The sequence below is a fragment of the Sceloporus occidentalis genome, unplaced genomic scaffold (assembly GCF_023333645.1).
Source record: "Sceloporus occidentalis isolate IW3139 unplaced genomic scaffold, rSceOcc1.0.p SCAF_1, whole genome shotgun sequence".
Lineage (NCBI taxonomy): Eukaryota > Metazoa > Chordata > Lepidosauria > Squamata > Phrynosomatidae > Sceloporus > Sceloporus occidentalis.
Genome location: NW_028316981.1, coordinates 144,445,489 through 144,468,313, shown reverse-complemented (window position 1 = coordinate 144,468,313; position 22,825 = coordinate 144,445,489). Strand labels below are relative to the sequence as shown.

The 22,825-nt window shown below is 39.8% G+C and overlaps 1 long non-coding RNA gene across 1 annotated transcript in view; it reads right to left on the bottom strand.

Moving 5' to 3' along the window:
• Positions 1 to 4,195: 4,195 nt before the first annotated feature.
• The window catches only part of LOC149322355 (uncharacterized), a 146,027-nt gene continuing 127,397 nt past the window's right edge, over positions 4,196 to 22,825 (bottom strand). The window contains exon 2 of the long non-coding RNA XR_016282485.1: positions 4,196 to 5,148. This is a non-coding gene — a long non-coding RNA (uncharacterized LOC149322355). The remainder of the gene's footprint in view (positions 5,149 to 22,825) is intronic.

Sequence of the window (22,825 nt, the reverse complement as noted above, 5' to 3'; positions counted from 1 at the left end):
TGCATTTTTATATACATACATAATGAGATGTATCTTGGATATGGGGCTCAAGTCTAAACATGAAATTCATGGGTTTTTCATATATACTTTATACACAATGCTTGAGGGTAATTTTATACAATATTTTGGGCATGAAAAAATGTGTACATTAAACCACCAGTAAACAAAGGTGTCACTATCTCAGCCAAGCATGAAAAAAGATAGGGGAGACTCAGACTGTATCCGTTTCATTTGGATATTATGTTGAGTGTAAAAAAGACAAACAAACCAGCACATTAACCATGTATGTTGAGCAAGTGTACACAGGCAGCAGCTTGTATGCACACACCAGTTTCATGAAAAAGGCTAGTTGGCTAATGCAGAATAAACTTGGTACTTGTATTTTATTATGGACAGGTATTCTAAGTAAAGCACACTCCAGTTCTGTGCATATTTAGAACTGGCTTGTGGCAGGGAAAGGAGGGCCCTGGAAAGGGATCTCAAACTCTAGGCCTGTCATAATGATTTATGATTTGTTGCCTCAAAGCAAAGTGTGTGTGTTGCTGGCTGCCAGACTGCTTAAGATCCAGTTGAAATGTAACTTCCAGTTGCAAGGGATGCAAATGTGGCAACCACCATGGGAAACGTGAATGTCTATAGTAAAGATCAAGTGTCCATAGACACATTTCTAAGAACTCTGCAATCAGCATATATCATGTCTTAGGAAAATAAAACTTGAATGAAATGTCTTTCAAGGACAACACCACTATATGATCTTCAGGATCAGAGGTAGATATGTCTCTTGAGATACCAGTTGCTGTAGATCGTGACTAAGAAGATGACAGTACACTCATGTCCCACTTTGTGAACTTCCTTCAGACACCTGGATAGTTGTTGTGGAAAGACAGGTGTTTAGTTGAATCCAGCAGAGCTCTCTGGTCACTTTTTAGTTACATTAGCAATTCCCTTCTTTGAGAATGCCAAGAATATTTCATTTTTAAAAAAATCCCGTTTTATTCACCAGTATTAGTGGAGACTTTGCCATATCAAGTACAGGTGTATCTCAGAACAATGTAGATATGTTCTTGGGCATTGTATCTTTAACAGAAAATGTGGTAATTGAGGCAGACATAACAGTGAAAGAATATGAATTCATTCCTGCCCCACAGAAAATAAAAGTAGTTCAACATGTTTCAGCAAACTCTTTGTTCAGAACCAACAATACACAAATAGGTTGTTAGGTAAGCTATGAAAAAGTAAACAAGATTTTTTTAAACCTTATAGAGACCACTTAAATGCCTCTTCCACAATGCATTCAGAGATATTACTTTTTCTTTCCCCAATGGTCATTTTAATTATGATCTCCATTACAGTGGTCAAATTTAGAGATTTCGACTACTGGTGAGGTGGTTTACATACCCTCCCCTTTTCTCTGTGTTTTGCTGTTCACACTTGCTCAGTGAGGGATTCTGGAGGCAACTGCTGTTTACTTTGACTGTTGTAGAATCCTGCTCTTTCCCAGCAATTTTCATTCCTTGTACACATCCGCTGCAAGCCAACACTGAAGGCCTGTTTCTTTATCACTTGTTTCTAGCTTTCAGATTCCAAAGCTGCTAAAAACAACAACATCCAGGTAGACCAGACCCAAAAAAAAAAAAAAAAAAAGGGGGGGGGAGCGTGTGGTTGACTATAAAAGGACTTTGTAAAATGGAGCTTCTTTTTCAGATGATTTCTCTAAACAGCCTGTAATGCTGTTGGAAAAGTAATACAGTCAACCCTCCTTATACACTGATTTTTTATACACGGATTCAAGCATACACAGTTTGAAAATGTTCAAAAAAATGTATAAATGTCAAATATCAAACCTTGATTTTCCATTTTTTATAAGGGACACCATTTTGCTATGTCATTATATTTAATGGGACTTGAGCATCCACGGATTTTGTTATTCATGGGGGATCTTGGAACCAAACCCCAGCGTATAACAAGGGTCCACTGTATTCCAATAGCAAACAAGAATGCTCATCACAAATCATAAGCATCATTTGATCAGACCTATTGCCATATTTTCCTTTCTTTCATGATAGGCAGCATTCATAGGGTTCCCGGGTAATTTCCCATTCAGACACTGTAAAAAGCCAGGTTGCTGAATCATGAGACATCAGACAAACCCAGTGAATATAGTGGGTGGAAGCTGTTTTGTTGCAACTCCTAATAGAATGTTTTTATTCCATTTTCTATTCACTGGCCTTGCCTGGACTGGAATGTTGTGAAATCCACACTCAAATTATATCAGATAATAGGGATTTTGCAACACTAAAAGGCACTGAAGTTCTGGGGACCTCATTATCCACTCAATGCAATGTTTTACAGCAAAAGTGGCCAACTTTGTTGGGACAAGGGAACAGAGTCCTGCCCGGTCCTGCCGCCGATTGCTGCTGGAGCCTTTGGCCTATCAGGAGGAGGCGGGCAAGGGTGGGCAAGCGGCAGGCAAGGGGAGCAAGTGGCGTGCAAAGGGGGCAATTGTCTATAGAAGCCTCCGAAACATGCATTTATATTAACATTTTTTTTAAAAAAATCAGCAAATTTTTAGCGTGTCCTCCATATTTTTTAAAAAGTGTCCTCCACTTGAAATTTTTGTCCTACATTTGTCCTGGTTTATTTATTTAATTATTTTTTTAAAAAAAAATATTTAATTATTTATTTTTTGGCTTTGGCCCCCCAGTTGTCTGAGGGACAGCAACCAGGCCCCCGACTCAAAAAGGTTGCCTACCCCTGCCCTAGACTCTATATAGCACAGGGGTGGGTAACATAAATTCCTCTTGACCTGCAATTTTCTCAGGCCTACACCGCACAAACAATGGTTTAGCAAATCTCAGCAACATCCTAGGCAATTTGTCAATGCAGAAACGTTGGTCAAACTCTTGAGTTTTAGTTCAGACATTTACAGGGCCACAGAGTACTGCTAGACCTGCAAAATGACCATGTAGACCATAAACAATAATAGACCTGGTTTCTTTTTTCTATCTTTATGACATGCATAAACTGACCCATTTTTCAATGTGTGATTTTCTTCTATGGCATTTTAAAATAAAAGAAACTAGTAACATGGATTCATTAAAGCATTAAATATGTTAAAAAGTATTCTGCAAAACAGAAAATAAGCACTGGACACATACATTTAGGTAATATAAAATGAAAACTCATTGACCAGGTCTTTTACATATGGCACATTCAACAGCAGACACCCCATGAAATGGCATTGCACACCATTAGTAAAAGTCGTGTGCCAGCTATCTTTAACTGAATATACTATTCAAAAATGCATGCAAGAGAAACGTGTACATTGACACCCAGTACATTCCCACAGTAATTTTGTTCTTGAACAGCTAAATGCATCCTGAAATGAACTGGTTGGGAATGCATATTTAGTAGAAGACATATGTATACAGAATATTCAGCAAGCCACAACAGCAGGATTTGTAATAATCATGAAAAGCTCAGGTCAACTCACAGATGGGAAAACATAATTCCACCATAGAAGAAGCTCTTCCATATAGCCAGAAGAAGTGCTGCCAAGAGAACTATTTCAGAAAACCTCAATAAAACCAGGAGATTACTTTTGTGTTCACACCCTTTTATTACTCAAGTTGCCTATTTAAACAGATCTTAGAGGCTCTCAACACAGCCCAAAGATGTATCAGCAGAGCCATATTTTGTCACTATATCAATTAAATGCCAATTTTCATAAAATTGGTGTAATATTTGTCAAGGATTTTCCCCCAAAAATATATATACATTAATTATGCATCTTTTAAAGTGTTTACACTTTTCTTCCATTGACTATGCATATGTCAATGAGCATTTTTGAAATGTGAACTTTCTTTTCCCACTGGCATTTCCCCTTGCAGCGGAGTAGCCCATTTAAACATTACTTAAAAAAAAAACAAAAAACCATGAACAACATAACGTCTCAAAATTTCATATTTAGGAAATTTCTTCCGGTTTCACTAAGCTCAGTGAGTATTCAGTAAAGGATTAAAAGAAACAAATTCAGAAAGTATATAGGAAACATTCATTACGTCATTATTCTCTGTGGGTAAGGGAAAAATTATTGTCACAGTCAAAATTCAGTTCTGTAGACGTGCACAAAAGAAACTGAGGGCGTGTCTCACAAGTATCAAAAAGACAGTTGTTTTATTAGGGTTTTAAAAAAAAAAAAAAAAAACCAATGTATTTCTACCTGTGCATAAACTTTGCCAGGGGGCTATCTGGAATCAGACTTTGGAAATTTCTGGACCAGGAACTCTCAGCTCATTTATTGCACAAATAATTTGTCATAGGTTCTAATGTACTCGTTCCCTTTATCTTATCTAAATGTATCCTCATACTTATTGACGATGGTGTTCATACAGGTTGATACTTTAGTAAAGGTATGTGTTACATCATGATTTCATTTTGATGGAAGAATGACAATTTTGTCTCCTAAGGTACAATTTTACCATATCATATTAAAGTCATTGATGGACTAACCATAATTTCTCCAGTTACTGATATTAGTTGTTGTCCAAGCACTGTATTTTTCTTGTCCAAACTTTCTTTTTCTTGGGCATCAAGACCTTTTGCTTAATCATTATACCAGGAATGAAACAGGGAACATAAAACCACTCACAGAAATTTAAAGATTGTGTGATGTTTTCCAAATTCACTGTTGCTACTAGTCTACACAGATAAACTTGAAACCTTCATGAAAAGAAGGAAAAGCACACTGCTATTTGAGCCAAATTCTTGTCATCTTGTTGGAAGTGATTTTCAGGTCTACAGTGGAGATGAATATCAAGTCACACCTGCCAAGAAGGGAGTGTGTGAAAACCTTGAAGTGAAGGGGCAGAAACCCAAATTAACTGCTTCCTCGTGAACAGAGATATGATGAGATACTTTGAGATATCCGTGTGAGGGTAGCAGAAGATCTCAAGCTCCATTTCTGTTGATTGTAGAATCTGTTTGAAATCTTACAAATGGTCATGAGCAAAACATTTCCCGACATTTCAAAGGAGGCTTTTCCACCAGGCAAAGTCCTTTCTGTACGAACAGTTGGGACTTTGGCATCTCAGTCTTTCGGACAGCTTCTTCTGTACACCAGTGACACCTTTCATTTACCACATGATCCTGAAAAGAAAGAAAGCAAAGCAAGATTCAGTTTTCTGTGGAAATGAATATGTGCATGGGCATTTGAAAGATGGAACTATGCATTCACTCTTCTATTGACAGCCCACTTAATATGTCACAGGTGAAGAGAAAATACATTTAGTTTGCTTCAGCTGGTATATGACTCATGCTTCAGAAGAACATTTCACTTCAACATGAAGGTTCTCTCTGATAAAAAAAAAATGCAATTTTCAATAACACAGAAAAATAATACCATAGTATTAAGTTTCCTTGTGCTGTGGTGTAAATGAGAGGCAACAGTAACCAAACTATGTTAGAATGAGTGACTGCTGAATGTTTACTCAGCGATTTAAACAACAGAAGGAATGGGTAGGAGGAGATGGCTGAACCCTTTCTTCTTGCTATGCCTTTCCCCTTAAAGTACTGTACTCTTTTGCAGCTGTTTTACTCTGGTGAGGCTCCAAATGTGAAAGAAACCTCTGCCAGGAGGAAAATGAGTGGGGAGAAACAGTTTCAGGGCTAGAGTTAGCATGAGCTCCGCATCTGCCCTTTTTGCATTTTTAACATCACTGCTGCTACCTTCTTGTTTTGAATTTGGTAAGATCAGAATTCTAACAGACTAGACATACGTAACTCAAATTGTGCTTTGGACACAGCTTCATAAACCATGGTTTCTCAAATTGTGGATGTGTTTGGTACCTGGTACTCAGAGATTGATTAAAAGAACATTTAATGCTGAATTGTCTAACTCCTAATTTTCTTATACACTTGCAGCCAGCATGCAGAAAATCAGAATGCCTCATTTAGGGCCTATTCACACTACAAAATTATAGATCTCTAGAACTATGACTGGCATGGAAAGTAATTTGAGCACTGGACTACAGAAATGAAGACCGGGATTCAAATCCCCTCTCAGCCATAGAAACCCACTGGGTGACCACTCTCTCAGTATCAGAGGAAGGCAAAGGCAACTCCTCTTTGAACACATTTTTCCAAAGAAAACCCCATGACAGGTTCACCTTAGGGTCACTGTAAGTCGGGAATGAATTGAAGGCACATATCAAGAAGAAATAATGCTGTTGAGCCACTGTGGCACAGTGGTTTGAGTGTTGGACTACAACTCTGGAGAGCAGGGTTTGATTCCCAGATCAGCCATGAAACCCACTGGGTGACCCAGGGCAAGTCATATGCTCTCAGTCTCAGGGGAAGGCAATGGCAAACCTCCTCTGAACAACTCCTGCTAAGAAAACTATATGATAGGTTTGCCTTGGAGTCCCCATAAGTCAAAATAATTGGGAGGCACACAACAACAAATTCCACTTTAAGCACCACAGCAACATCCCAAGGAATCCTGGGGTTGATAGTTTATCCTGAGGCACCAGAGGAGCAACTTGTCTAGGGACTCAGAATGCCCCTCCTCTAAAGTCTAAGGAGGCTCATTTAGAAATCTCAGTCACAGAACTCTAGTACCTCACTAAGGCTGCATCTGCACAGCAGAAATAATCTGGTTTTGCACCACTTTAATGGCCATGACTCAATACTACATCCACACTACACAGATATAGTGCTATATTCTGTTTCGTCTGTCATGTCAGCAGCCTGTGGAATCTTAGGCTGCATCCACATGGTGGAAATAATCCTTTTTGACACCACTTTAATGGGCATGGCTCAGTGCTATGGAATTCAGGCAAAGGTCTGGTGCCAAAACATATTAAAGTTCCCAGAATTCCATAGCTTAGAGCTTTACCTTGTCAAAAGTGGTCACCCAGTAGGTTTCTATGGCTGATGAAATGGAATAATGCACTACATCTGTGTAGTGTGGATAGCCAATGTTCATGGCACTTACAAGACTACTAGCTGAATTTGAAAAATGCTATTGAGGATTATTGTAGGTTTAATTGTTCCCACTCCAGCTGTGATTTTATCAATAATTACCATACATACACATGTATTACTTAAAATAAAAGATCCCACTGGTACCCACATATAGACTTATTTTTCTAAGGCTTTATCTACACTGCAGAATTAATGCAATCTGACAGAACTTTAACTGCCATGACTCAATGCTATGGAGTTCTGGAATCTGCAGTTTTGCAAAATATTTAGCCATCGCTGTCAGAGAGCTCTGGCAATAGAACAAACTACAAATCCCAGTATTCTATAGCACTGAGCTATGGCAGTTAAAGTGTTGTCAAACTGCATTAATTTTGCAGAGTGGCAGCAGCCTATGAACAGTGAGGGAAGGATTATAGCAAAATTGCAATTGGGGAGGGAAGGATTAGAGTCAGCCTGGTGTAGTGATTTCAGTGTTGGGCCACAATTCTGGAGACTAGGGTTCGATTCCTTGCTTGGCTCTGAAACCCATTGGGTGACCTTGGACAAGTCACACACTCTCAGCCTCAGAAGATGGCAAGGGCAACCTCCCCCCCTCTGAAAAAACCTGCCCAAAAAACCCCATGATAGATATGCTTTAGGGTTGTCATTAGTCAGAAACAACTTAAAGGCATATAACAGCAAAGCAACAACAGGGAAAGATTAAGCCTACCGATAAAAAAAAAAACACTCTCCCCTCAACTAAAATAATGAAGACCACGTTGCTACCTTTGTCTTTAAAGTTACATGCAATTTAATAGTAAGAGAATGATTCCACAATAATTTTTTAAAAATGCACAAGGAGAGGTAAAAAACACCATTTTACTCCTTTTCAACACCTCGTATAAACCAAAGGCCAATTGAAACATGCTCAAATGCAGGCCTTTAATTTTTATCGAATGATATTAAAACATTTTAAATAGTTTTTGAGCATAATCCTAATCTATTTTATCAATGGAACAAAGTAAAAAAGAGAGCAATGTTTAGTTGGGATTAAACAGGATTTTTTATTTATTTTTTTTAAAAAAGGAAAAGATACAGAATTTAATGAATATTCAGCCTGAAACAGTAAACACAATCCTGCCGAGAACGAGTTCCAACGAAAGTAGAAACCAAGAGAGGCGGTTTTGTCTAAACTGGCACAGTGTCCAGGACAGGCTGACTGTGTCGTTCCCCTAGAAACATTAGATTAGAAATAAATGAGACTTTGCCCCAGGATGCTAACACGAAATGACTGGCCACAACCATGTGGCTCCAACTGGCACTTCCTTTCAGTTGCCTGGAAACAGCATGCGCTTGACAGAAGATGATAAACAGAAGGCCAGAGGGAAGAGGTTCTGCTTAGCCACTGCACAGAGTAGAACTAATCCTAGGAGGGAAGGCTGCATTAGGAATGGGTGGTGGTGAAAAAGGAAATTAGGTTGGACAAATTACCGTTGCACACATTCTCTCCCAGGCTAAACAAGTAGGCTCTGTTACACTTTTAGGGTCTAACAAGACATACATTCTAGCATCTGGGCAATGTTTGACCAGCATGAGGCCAGAGGCCAAAAAATTAACACTCCAGCACAGTCGTGGTTGCCTGTAAGTTCCCTCGTTTCTTATTGTAGGCAGGATTTAAGATGCTGAAAAAATATGTGGGGCTTAGTTTTAAACCAACACCATTTTTGGCTCTCCCTATTAGGTTGGTAATGTGACTTATAACCCCTGCCACAAACGCCAACCTAGATTTACTTAAAGCATGTTATGCGATCCTGGCATAGTTTTTCTTCGTATGACTTGATGTGTAAACATTTGCAATGATTCAAAAAGAGAGTGATAACTTTTGGTCTTTAATAAGATCCAGGGAAGGCAAAGAGAGAATCATTTTAAATGTTTAATAGCCTACTCAGACAAGTTGCAACAAACTGAATGGCACTCGTTTTACCTTTGTGGTGTTAGAACAACTAAGGATGGAAAGGATGTTTGAATGTATATTTTAAATGGTCAAAACATGTGTTTTTGACCATTTGCGTCAAGAAACCTGAACTAATAAGAATCTTCATCATTTGGTTCCTATTCTGTACAAAATTCACAGGTAGAAAGCTGTATTTTCTCTGCAGGAAATGATGTTTCTTCACAAATATAATTCTCTGTGTAGAAAATGCTGTTTCTTGTGCTGATGAATCCTGTACTTGGGGACTAATTTTGTGCAAAATTTTCACATGGCTGTTTTGCACAGACAATAAAATTTCTGTTCTGAAAATAGTATTTCTCTTCAGCGATAATGTTTTCTGTGCAGGAAAAAAATGCTAATTGTGAAGAAAATGCTGTTTTCTACATAGAACATCAATTTGCAAATTCTGTTAATACCAATACAAATAAATACCAATTTGCTTATAGATTCTGAAAATGGTGCCTTTAGCCCATTCTGCACGGGCACCCTAGTACATGCTCAGCATGTACTAGGGTTAGGAAGAGTCGTCCTTTCCAGACACCCCTAACCCTAGTACGCGCCGAGCACGTACAAAATGGTGGTGCCCATTCTACATGGCTGCCACCATCTTGATATAGCGGACGCTTAGCGTCCGCACGTCGCAGCATGGTAATGACGCCGCAAGTGCACCATTGGCGCTTTGTGGCGTCATTACCGCACCACAAAAAGAAGCCGCTTTTTGCGGCTTCTTTTTGCTGCTCGGAAGAGTTGTGCGGTTTGGTCACTGAGGCTCCTCCATGCAGCAAATGAGGGCGCTTTTCAGACCGCCCTTTTGGGCAGTCTGTAAAGCGCCATAAAAAAGAAAATTGTTGAAATTACTCACTGCTTCCTTCAAGAAGAAAATTATAGATTTTCTTATAAAATAATTATATCCCTGGGAATTATAAAAGAATTATATCCCTGGGAGCAACTGCAGCACCATCGCTATCAATCCACCAGAAAGACATCATAAGAAACTTCAGACTATGGGGGAAGAGTCACCAACAGTACTCTTCATCACCATTAATGCTTGTATTACTGGTGTGTGGGAGTGCGGACTGCTCATCAGGAGTGGCACTACAATACACAGAAAAAGAAGCAACTTCAGATTCAGATTTTATCTGCTTCTGGGACACTAAACCTTTTTCACCCAAGCTTTACTACTATTTTTGAATGGATATATGTGCACCAATTTCATCCCTAGACACAAAGTGGAGTTGTTATGTCAGGAGGAAATTTCTCAAAGAAGAAAAAGAAACTCAAAGCCCGTGTAAAGAATGTAACTACAGTTGGACCTCCATAAACATGGTTTCTTTATCCACAGATTCAATCAACCATGGCTTTAAAATGTTTTCCTGAAACCCCTAAAAGCAAAGGCATTTTATAGGCAGGTTGCCATTTTACCATGCCATTGTGTATTTTAGTATCCACCCGGGGGGGGGGGGGGTGGCGGCGCTGGAACCAAACTCCAAACTCCAGTGAATACCAAGGGCCCACTGTATTACTAATGCCCTTGAACTTGATTCTGATAAATCCTATCATACAAATAGGAGGAAGCATCTTGGAAATAGGAGTGCCACATTATAAGTGCTGTGCTTACATTTTTAGATGGCCATGGTGGTGAGAGAAAATACAGCTACATGTACTACTGATATACTCCACTGATGTTTTACACACACACACACACACACACACACACCTGCAGCAGAGGAGAAAATGAAGAAAGGCACAGCAGAAAGAGTACTTCTATACTGTTAAATGCCTCAGAGTGTTCAAAGCTATGTGGGCAATCCGGTTACTACAACTCAGTAGACTTTACAAAGGCAAATATAGGAATATTGTTTCAAATATAATCCCAAACCAGATATGACCTAGGAGCTATTTCTTATGATACCAATTCAACAACACATGCAGGATAATCATCTATCTTAGATTTGTGTCACCAGTTTGAGAAGATGACACATCTTTAAAAGGATATTGTATAGATTTCTATGTATAGGGTGAAAGCTGGCTAGTGAAGAAAGTTGGCAGGAAAAAAAACCAACTCATTTGAAATGTGGTGCTACAGAAGAGTTCTGCAGATACCAAGGATTGCTAAAAAGATAAATGAATGGGCAAACCAAGAGCAAATCAAGCCTGAACTCTCCCTAGAAGCCAAGATGAATAAACTGGAGTGTCATAGTCTGGACATAACATGGGACAATCTGACTCTTTGGTAAAGGCAATACTGCTTGGTAAAGTGGAAGGTAGCAGGAAAAGAGGGAGATCACACTGCAGGTAGATTGATTCAATCAAGGAAGCCAAGCTAAGATCTGAGCAGGGAAGCTGATGGCAGGAATAATGGAGGCTTCTCATTCATGGGATCGCCATAAGCTGAAGTCAACTTAATGGCAAATAAGACGAACAAATACAATTGGGAAAGAGGCAACAAAGAATATCAACAGTAAAGGAGAGAGGAGGTTACAACTGGGAACTTTCAGTTCAGGAAAAAGGCATTTAAGGCAGGAAGGTATAATAAAGCTTAACATGAAGCAAGGAATAGCAAAATCTGTAAATGCTCAAGTCCCAATAAATACAATGGCATAGTAAACTGGTGTCCCTTATATAAAATAGCAAAATCTGGAATATATATTTTGGGGATATTTTCAAGCCATAGACAGTTGAATTTGTGGATATGGAGGGCCAAATGTATGGAGAAAACAGAGATATGATTTTATTCTTCCTTTTCCTTAATACTAGAATTTAACAAAACTGACTGGTTGGAGATACAACAAAAATAATGAATTTCAAACAATACATGGATGGTTTATGAAATTCTCTGTCTAAACCAGCAAGGAAAGCCACTAACTGGGATGTTCTATTTAAAAAGGGGATTATTAGAAGCACCCTTAGAAGAAGAAACCATTTGCTACCCCTTTGCTACCAGCCATGATATTTATATACTACTTCTAGGGTCATACTGGGTGACAAGTATCTGCTGTACTTTCCAAAGGAAATTTGTGATGGACACTGCTTGGGTGTTGGGAGACTCTTACATAGACCTACAGCTATGCTTCAGCTAAAGATCAAACTTAATGCAAACATTTCCTAAAGAAAAAAAAGAAGTGTGAGTATATGCACACACACCCCTTAACAGTTCTTTGAGCAAGGTGGTGCAGAGTGTGTGTACAGCTTTTGAAGTTTCCTTGGGCACCTAAGTATTCTGCCATAATCAGAAAAGCCCCATAAAATTTGAGATATTGAAAACTATGTGCAGAAAGCAGTTATCTGCCATCTCATGGCTCAGGCAGGTTGCTTCTCCTGCGGCTCATTTGAAGGCGCATTACCATTGGAAGATCAAAGCTATTTCCTGAAATGCCCCACCTGCAAGGTGTTCCTTGAAGTAAACAGGAATGCTGTTCTTCCTTGCTCCCCTTCTTCACTAGGTGGAGGGGGACGATGTGCAATGAGATGGACCAATGCCCCAGTGCCACAACACTCTTCAGGTGGCAGGTTAGAAGCCCTGCCTTGCCACAGGGCTTCTCCATCTTCAGCACAGCTGTCAACCCCAACTCTTGTATGCCTCAGTATTGGAATCTAAGTAATGGTGCAGCAGAGTAGGAATTTTGTGATGCATGCTAAGGGGATGGCTACAATTCATCTTAAGAAATTCTAGTAACAAATAAGAACTCAGTGAGGTAAACAGGCTACCCTGAATCCAGTATCTAATCTGCCACTTATTGCTGGCCAGCTCAAAAGAAAGGAGAATGAGAGTAGTGCTTGGGGCCTGAAGATTTCTAGCCCAGATGTCTCCAACCTGGAGTTTTCTACAATACTCTAGCATGGCCATGATCTAATGGGGGGGGGGGGGTGATTTGCTTTTTAAATCACTTTACATTTCTTCCTCGATCTAATGAAAAAGAAACAGCTACAATAACAGACTGTGTGACTCTGTGCATATGTGTGGAAATATAAATTATAAAAAAGCTAAAATTAGGTAAGGATTTTTTTTAATGTAACCATTATAGCTGGTTCTCAGTATCCATAGATTCTTTATCCATGGATTCAACCACACACAGCTTGAAAATATTTTTAAAAATATATACATTCTGGCAAGCAAACCTTGATTTTGTCATTTTATATCAGGGACACCATTTTACTCTGCTATTGTGTTTAATGGGATTTGAGCATTCACGGATTTTGGTGTCCACAGGGGGTCCTGGAACCAAAGCCCAGCAGACACCAAGGGACCACTGTAGTGGTTGATAGACTCATTCACTAAAAATAAGTATCCTCCAATCCACTCCATTTAAAACAGTAGGAAAGAATGTCACACCAATGTATGTCCCAAGGTCCATCAAAAATGAACCACAGGAAATGCAATGTAGGCCTCATTGCAAAACATTAGGCTCTTATACCTTACAGTACTGTTTTCTGGCAAGGAGGAAAATCGGGTTACCCAGCACATGAAAACTCCCAGAAACACACAATGAGGCTGAATGATTCAGCCAAGGCCCACACATGCAGTGAAGCAGAGGGGGGTCTCAAGGGTCAAAGAGTCCTGGCCCTTCAGCCCCCACTCCCTTCTGCACCAACCAACAAGTCACAGAGACTCCCTCAGGCCAGAGGAGGAGGCCTGAACGACTGGAGTTGTAGCTGGCCTCCGTACAAGGGCACAAGCTGTAAATGAGCAAATTCCACCTCAAGCAGCAGGACAGGAAGACATCTCCATCCAGAGAAAACAGTGAAAGAGGCAAGAATAAAATGATGATATGTATATCTCAAATCTATCTGCTTGCCATCAATGTCTCCTACCTCCATCTCCTTCCATTTGCTTGGCAAACACGTGTCCAGCAGCGCTTGAGATACTCTCTCTTGGTCAATTAATTTGGGGTGTTTTTTATTTGGGGGGGGGGGGATACATGCTGAGACATGGAATTTTGTTTATCTGCAAAACTGTGTAGGCAGCAAAAGAAAACAGGAAAGGAAAGTATTCTGGCAGTTTTAACCATACAGTTTTCCCCTGGTAGGCATTAAAGCTAAAAAGCTCCCTGTTGGCTGTTCCTTTTTAACAAAAATGTATCCCTTACTCTTGCCCCTTCAGTTTTCTACACAGCCACACTATTTTCATCTCTTTTAGTAACTGTACAGTTTGAAAGAATGCGTGTCACAGAACTCTTATTAACCATGGTTAAAAATTTCAGTTATACCACTGATAACAAGATTTGTGTCCTTCCACCATATCTCAAACCACCTCCATCAGAGATGGCGAACATGGAGAACATGTGACCTTTTAGATGCTTTTGTACTCTAGTTCCCACCTTTCCTAAACACTGGTTATACTGACTATGGGTTATGGAAGATGAAATTCAAGAACATCTGGAAGGAGCATGCTTTCCCCTAAACTAAGTCTTTGGTTTGATATTCTGTGTGTTAAGTCAGCATCTTCATGAAATTGAGGCGTAAGCCATCACTGTACCACTGTCAGATCAGCTCTGAACTGGAAGTAATTTATTGTTTGTTTATTTATTTTATTCATTTATGTCCTGCCTTTCTCCCGATAATGGAACTCAAGGCAAACTAACCACAGCACAGGATGCCATATCAGCATAGGATGACTTATTATTATTATTATTATTATTATACCTAAATTGCATGTTTCCCCTCAATTTTTGAACTTGAATGAACATGGAAAGCCTTTTAACTGTTAACAATATATTAAACCAAAACAAAGTGTGTGTGGTTTCAGCGTAATATTGCTGTTATCACTGCTGTGTTTGACCTGGCAATCTTGAAAGGAAAGTAAGGGCAAGGAAGTAATGAAGTAGGTTGAAGAAATGTACATGCCAGTTTGAGCCTAACAAGCCAATTCTTTGGCTGCAGGCTTCTAGTAACATTTTTATTCAATAGTTAAAAATGTTTGTAGAGCCCATGTTTGCTTTTTTGGCAGATAGAATTTTGATCTCGGTATACGGTTGCTTTTTAGGAGGTCAGTTTTAAAATTGTACCCATATGTTTACAATGCTGTGGGACACCAGTTTGCTATTGGTCCAACTTGGCCAAAGCTAGATGCAGAAAGATTGGAGTAGATGAGGACATAATGGAGCTCCAATATTGGTAACCTAAGGGACCCAGAACTGAAGTGGTGCAGAAAAGATTATATCCACTTCATGAGACATTCAAGTGGTGGGCAGGGCGACTGGCTTTAAGACTCCCACAGCAAAGGGAACACCTGGCCCAGACGCTGTCAAAGCAATAGTGAGAGCAATAACCACCTTTAACAAGTCCACAAGTTCCAGATGTGCCAGGGTCCCACCTTTGAAGAAACCAGTCCTTGACCAGAAGAAACAGCCATGGTCTTTGACATAGGACTGGCATAATGCCCTCAAATATCTTTAACTTCAAGGTGATAAAGCCCATATCTCCCACACATCTTATAAACCAATTTGATAACACTTAGGTGATAGCAAAAAGCTAACCAACTGCGAGGGGAAGATGGTTGGTGGTTCTCCTCAACTTGTGAGGCAAGGCAAGACACGTCAAGAAATAAAAAGGTATCCTGAGTTTTCTTAGTGATACTATAAGGAACAGCATAGGCAGAAGCATTTAATAATTCAATCAACACTTTTTTGGTTCAATTGCCATTGTGTCACATTACACAAAGATACAACTTACTCACTTTCAAGAGCTGACACGAGGTTCGTGCCGGGAACTTCTGCCATGAAAGAGCCTAATGCTAGATTCCCAACTGTGTAGTTACCCCTATTGAATTCATACTAAAAAATCTGGTTTGCATTGTTTTGCCACAGCCTGAAATTGTTGCCTATGTTGTATTAGATGCAATTCCATACAAAGTGAGTAGATCCTTGATCATCGGCAAGTATCCTTGATGAGGTTCTCTATAGAATTCCACTACCTGTGCCTGTAGAAGGACTAACATCAGAGTCAAATGTTCAAGGATCTACTCACTTTATATGGAATTACACCCAATACAAAAGAGGCAACAATTGGTGCCTATGAAGCCTCCTAGCACTACCAATCAAAAGGCACTGTGCATCAATCCTACCTTTCCATCCTTAAGAGCCCTTGAGTGAGCCCTTGAAATTCTTAGGGGTTTGGTTCCAGGACCCCTCATGGATTCCCAAATCTGTGTATGCTAAAGTCCCATTCAATACGATGGCACAGTAAAATGGTGTCATATAAAATGGCAAAATCAAGATTTGCTTTTGGGAATTTATATATTTTTAATTTTTTTTCCAAACTGTGGATGGTTGAGTCCATGGATAAAAATAATCTGTGGTTATGGAGGGCTTACTGATATTCCCCCTCCCCCCCCCCCCATTAAGATGGAAGACGCAATAAATAAAGGAGGGTTACAAATAGCCCTGTAAAATTGTGTGAATGAGGCTGGGTGACTGCATAACAAAATCCTTGTCTGCAAACACCAAAAGACAACTCCTCATTGTTCATGGCACTCAGATGAGTACAGTTGAATGCATCATCTTGCAGGATATGTGCATTCACTGCAACAGTGTTATATCAAGATCATATCACACATATTTTGACAGTTTATGGCTTCCGTTGCAGTGGGACATATGTCTCCCATGGGGTCTGTAGATGTTTTCTTGTGGATTCCACTGTGTACTCTTCAGTATTTGTCTGTTCAGTTCCATGGCAGTGGGGCAGTGGATCAGCTCTGTTACTTAGTCTGAACTATACAGAAGCTATCCAGGGTTCTGAATGTATTTGAGGAATAGGCTTCAGCACCACAGATTCTTGAAAGTTCAAACAAAACCCCAATGCAGACTCATCTTCCCACCGTTCTGGAAGCCACCAGCTGGCAAATTTGAGAAGCAAGGAGTGGCCATTCAAACTCCTCTAGGCTGAAGGAAAATAAAACACACACTTTTTATTTCCCAAGTCACCTTTTGCTGGTAACTAGTTAATAAGTAACCACATCCCAGACAGGTGCTGTCGGCTAAGCTTTAGGAGTTTTTGTTTGGATGAAAGGTGAGTCATTTCCCTTTTATGTTGGTAAATGAAAGATGTGTCATGGAAAAGACGGAACCTTTTAAGAAAGGAAACAGTAACTCTTCTACACACTGTTCTAGCATTTCTACACACAAACTTCACAGTGAATGATGAATGGGAATAAGATTTTACAATACAACTCTGGATCCAAATGAATAGAAATATAGGGAACATTTAACTGTATCAGAAGGTTAGACTCAATCTTGAAACCTACTCTCAAAATTAATATTTTGTATCCTGTATTAATCACAAAATGTACATGTGTGATTATCCATATGTAAAGGAATTTTGTATCATCTTTCAGACTAACAGTGTAGAAGAAGTTGTAGCATAAACTTTTATAGATTTGGTCTATTTCCTCAGATGCATGGAGTGAAATGATTATTGATCAGAAAGGAGACTACCATCAAGAAGTAAGGTTAAGAATGGGAAAGGCAGCCCTGAAAGAAGTAAACAATAACTTATAGCCAAAAAGACAAACAAATGGGTCCTAGAACTGATAAAGCAAAAATCCCCCTGGAAGCCAGTGCGACAAAATTGAGGTTGTCTTCATGAGAAGTCATCACTCATTAGAAAAGACAGTAATTCTAGGAAAAGCAGAAAGAAGCAGAGAGAGAGGAAGACCACATGCCAGATGGTTAGATTCAATCAGGATGGTCATGGGCCTGAACCTGCAGGACCTAAGCAGAAAGATTGAGGAGAGAGGGTCTTGGAGATGCCACATTCCTAGGGTTGCCATGAGTCAAGGTCCACTTGGAAGCACTTAACAAGAAGGAGGAGGAGGAGGAGGAAGGACTTTTATAATAAGATTGTATATCCATACCTAGGGAAAAGCAAAACCAATGGGTCTGGTGAGGAGGTGACAAATTCAGTTGTAATGATGGTCATTGAGGGACAAAGGCAGGAGAGAGGATGTTGCTCATGGCTGGAGTGGGGAAGGGTGTCCACATGAAATGGTGGGAAGGAGTTTTAGAATGTGGTATGTGCAGGTTGGGAATCAGAAAGGAGATACATTAAATTGGCTAATAGTGTCCAGTGTTATAAAATCTGTAGTGCACCAGGAAGCCATTGTTTTTGTTCAACCATCGTTGATGGACTGGAATTTAATATATTGTAATTCAGCTGTTTCTTTCCTATCTCCCTTTGTAGTTTGTTGTTGTTGTTGCTGCTGCTGTTCAAGGTCCACTGCCCTGATGTCAGGCATGTGTGATTATGTGTATATGATGTTCACATTACACTTACCACCACTGCTGTGTCATTTGCTACTTCATAAGAACTAAACATGAGATGTAACTACACATCACTGTTCCATACATCCCATGTCTCCTGACCAAAGACTCAGCTCCAAAACAGGCAGCCCTATAAGATGCTCTAGATATTTACTATGGTGTAACACCCTGAAAGATTGATCTTATCTGATGTAACGTTTTAAAAGTCAGCTTTTGTATTTCATTCTTTTCCCTTACTACCTAAGTGGTCTCTATTCTTGTTCTACAAGAAAGGAAGAATAGGAGCTTTCATGTTTTTAAAACCATTTATAAAACCCCTTTAAATTTGTCTTCATGTGTGTATGTGCCTTCAAGTCAACTGTTGAATTTCATAGGATTTCTTAGGCAAGGGAATACTCAGATTTTTTTTTGTCATTCCTTCCTCTGAAATATAGCCTACATTTGTCTTTATCCTAAAGAAAAACGAGTGTTTTCAGTTGATCCAAGCATATGCGATATACATGTACAGTCCGTCCTCGCCTTACGCGGGGGATCCGTTCCAGATTCCGCCGCGTAAGGCGAATTCCGCCTATGCTCGAGCCCCATTGGAAACAATGGGGCTCGTGTGCGGCGGCGCAGGAGCGCGCGGGGCGCAACGGGCGCGCGCGCCCATTCATTTGAATGGGACGTGCCGCCCCTTCCGCCCCACGCGCGCCCCGCGGCTTGAGCGCGTATGCTCAAGGCCGCGTATGGCGCGGGCGCGCTGTATATGACTGATTTGGAGCAGCCTTTTCCAATGTGACACCTTCCAGATGATGTTCACTGCAATTTATTTTTCCAATAGGGAAACTAGATAGGGATAAAGGAAGTTGCAATCCAGCACATCCAGGAAGGCCAGGTTGGCAAAGGTGAGACTAGAAAAGGAGAGTACAAAAGGAGAGCTACAACTGCAAGAAAACCTATTTCAATCCAATAGTTAAATGTATCAGCTACAAACAACATAACATCAAATGCCCAAGACCATCATCCTCAAGTGACAGAAAATGTTCACATACAGTGCTTGTTTCTTGAACAGAAATAAAATCCCAAACTGGTACTAAGCCATCAAATGATAATAGCAGGAAACATTGGGGTGGGGATTATGATACCTTAAAGACAGTAACAGGCCTGACCTTTTCAATAATTAATATAGCCCCTATCTCACAAAAAATCTTACTAGATTTATCAATTTGACCAAATGCATATGAGGGATTAGACTTTAGTCTACAAAGGCTCATGCTGCCAACTTTTTTCTTTCGGTTAGTCTCAGAGGTGCTAGAAGATCTCTCTACATATTCATTCTACAGACTAACATGGCTATGTCTTTGAATTCTAGATCAAGTTTTAGAGAGCTGGTTTAGTGAACTGGTTAGAGTATGACAGGGGTAGGCAACCTGCGGTCCGCGGGCCGGATGCGGCCCGGCGAGGCCTTGGGACCGGCCCCAGCCTGGTCCTGCCGCCGATTGCTGCCGGGGCCTTTGGCATCTTGTGCGAGGGGCATGGTGGGGCAATTGTCTATAGAAGCCTCAGAAACATGCATTTATCTTAACATTTTTTAAAAAATCAGCATTTTTTTTCACGTGTTCTCCATTTTTTATTTTAAAAGTGCCCTCCATTTGAAAATTTTGTCCTACTTTGTCCCAGTTTATTTATTTATTTAATTTTTTTAAAAAAAAATTTATTTAATTATTTATTTTTTGGCTTCGGCCCCCCCAGTTGTCTGAGGGACAGCAACCCAGCCCCCGGCTCAAAAGGTTGCCTACCCCTGGAGTATGATATTAGGATTAATTTGAAAAATGTTCAAATAGTCACTCAGATAAGAAGGGGGAATGGAAGAATTATAGATTATGCATTTACTTGTTTTAATTTATATTCTAGTCTTTAAAAAAAAACTCCCAGAGCAGATAAGAATATTAATGCAATAAAATACTGTAAACAGTATTAAATAATATTACAACAATAAAATACTTAACAGAAATCCAGTCACATTCAATGACTACTCAGAAATACCCAATTTTATTACCTGCACTTTTTCAAAGAAAGTTGTGATATAACTATGAATGAAATAATAAAAAAATGCCACTATATTTTGGTTCTGGTATTTTCAAATTAATTTCTCTTTTGCTTGGTGTGCTTGCAGCTGAGTAGGAAGCCCATTCTGATAATGTTAATAATTTCTAGACACAGTATCTTTGCACATTCTTCTATGTACCATATGTTTACTAGCTCCCTAGGGCAATTCCTAAGGTTTATATGATCTCACTAGAAACTGCAACTTTTCTAACAATCTCAACCAACCACTACTCCATGTTGGGGTTATCAAGGTGAGGGGGAAATGTTTTTCTATATAAACTAAAACAATGTCCCTAGTTTTAACCTCACTTAGACCATCATGAATACAAGCAGGGGTAGCAGTGTTGGCAATTTAGCAAATTCAAACAAAAATCCACCAAACAGTGATATCTTTATTGGCCAACCGAAATGCACAATATACTTGTTGCAAGCTTTCAAAGCAGCTTCTTCATCAGGCAAGATGTTATAAAGCAAACAGGAGAAAAATTAGATGTGTTAGTAAAATGCCTGCATTCTGTTGTTTCTGTCCTTAGTTAAGATGGTTTGGGGAGAGCATCTTTTGGAGGCTGGCTCCTCCTCTTTCTGGCCATGTGGGAGATTTTCAAAGTCCAGAAAATTTACAGTCCATCTGCATCTCGACAAGGACTCTTCTCTCTACACTCCATATTTATGACTGTGTATATTTGTAGTCTTTACTTAAGAAATAAAAATTCAATAACAACAAAACTGGAAAAGATGAAGTGGCCCACTTTTAAATATCAAATATGCAAATTTTGAATAAAAGATTTAAGACAAACACTAAATCATCCCTAACAATACAACTGATCCACAAAACATGCCATTGTATATCCTTCAATGAGAACCAGGAGACTGTTTGTCAGAAATGTCTCTCCTTGCTTTTTCCTTTCTCAACAAAAACACATTGAGGACAATCCAACTGCTTTTAACTTGGCATATGCTTAAAATATTTAGTTAGGAAGGTACAAATCAACCTCCCCTAACCAATGTGTACTACAACCAATACCCATGTTAACTGTGGGTGATAGAAACTATGGTCCCACACATCCAGAAGGTATCAGACTGGCGAGGGCTGGTACATCTTTAGAAGGCAAGCTACAGAACCACAAGAAAAGAAAAAGAAAACCATGCCTCTGAATGAAACAGAGCCCAGAATGATCTCCTTTGGCTTAGAGACCCTTTAACCCTACTTTTCATTTCTTCGTTTGCCAGAGATTAAGAGAGAGCCTCACTTTCGACACTACAAATAGCAGCTTATCTGAGCCATTAGGCTTCTCTTCCCAAATTCACCATTTGCCACACACACCATTACTCAGAAGGCTACTGCTCCTTTAAATAGTAAATGTGTCATATCTGAACTGACAGAGTGATGAAAGAATGAAGAAAATCCCCTTCTCCTTGGTTCCTAAAACAAGATGATAAACAACAAGGTGATGTTAGCTCTCTTGAAACCACAATAGGTCTGGAGACAGCTCATTCAACCTGAATATCTGAAAGATAACCTTGGGGCTCCTCCACTAAACCCCCTTCCCTACCTCTGAGGAAGGAGGAGGTTGAGACTGCTAGCTTGACAGGTGTGTCAGGTTAAAATTACCTTTTTCCAACCATCATTTGTCAGCCTCCACCCTTCTGCAGTTCTCATCCTACACCAATGCAACTCTTCTTTTGCTTACAGATGGACACCTGAACAGAGTAGGCTCACACATTCAGGCGACTCACAGCATGTTTGGCAGAGCCTGGAAAAGTTATTTTTTTCCACTACAGTTCTTAAAGTCTTCCAGGCCACATGATTATTGAATAAATTTACCTGGTGCACTGTAAAGCGAATTGCTTTTCAATCAATTACAGATTCTATGCTGCATGTACATTTTGTTGTATACATGTACTCCTGAAAAGCAGCAGTTTCACTGGAAAAAGACAATAATGCTCAGCAAAGTGGAAGGCAGTAGGAAAACGGGACGACCACACTGCAGGTAGATTGATTCAATCAAGAAAGCCTGAGTTTGTAAGAGTGATCAGGACAGCTGACAACTGGGGTTCTTGGGGGGTCTCTCATTCATAGAGTCACAGTAAGGTGAAGTCAACTTAACACCAAATAACAATAACTAATACTGAAAATTCTAACCACTTGGTTCCACAAACTCAGCACGTGCCCCTTCCGAGTCTCTTCCCAATCATCGTCTCAAAGATAGGGCTCAAGCAGGCTGTAAGGATATTAAGCAAGAACCTCCTGGTTCTGCAGCAACCACCATCCCCCATTAAAAAATCATCCCAACATAAGAGTCAGTACCAACACACCGCTATCTTCAGAACAGAAACAAAGGAAATAAACTAAGCAACATCTGCTTTGAAGTCCCAGTTTAGATAATATGCACAAAATATGACAGATGAAAGCAACCTGAAGCTCTCCAGATGTTTGGGACTACAACTCTCATTTGCCTCTGAACTGCCTCATCCAGGCTGTTAAAGCCTCACTTGTAAACTTCATCTGGTATGTCCAAGA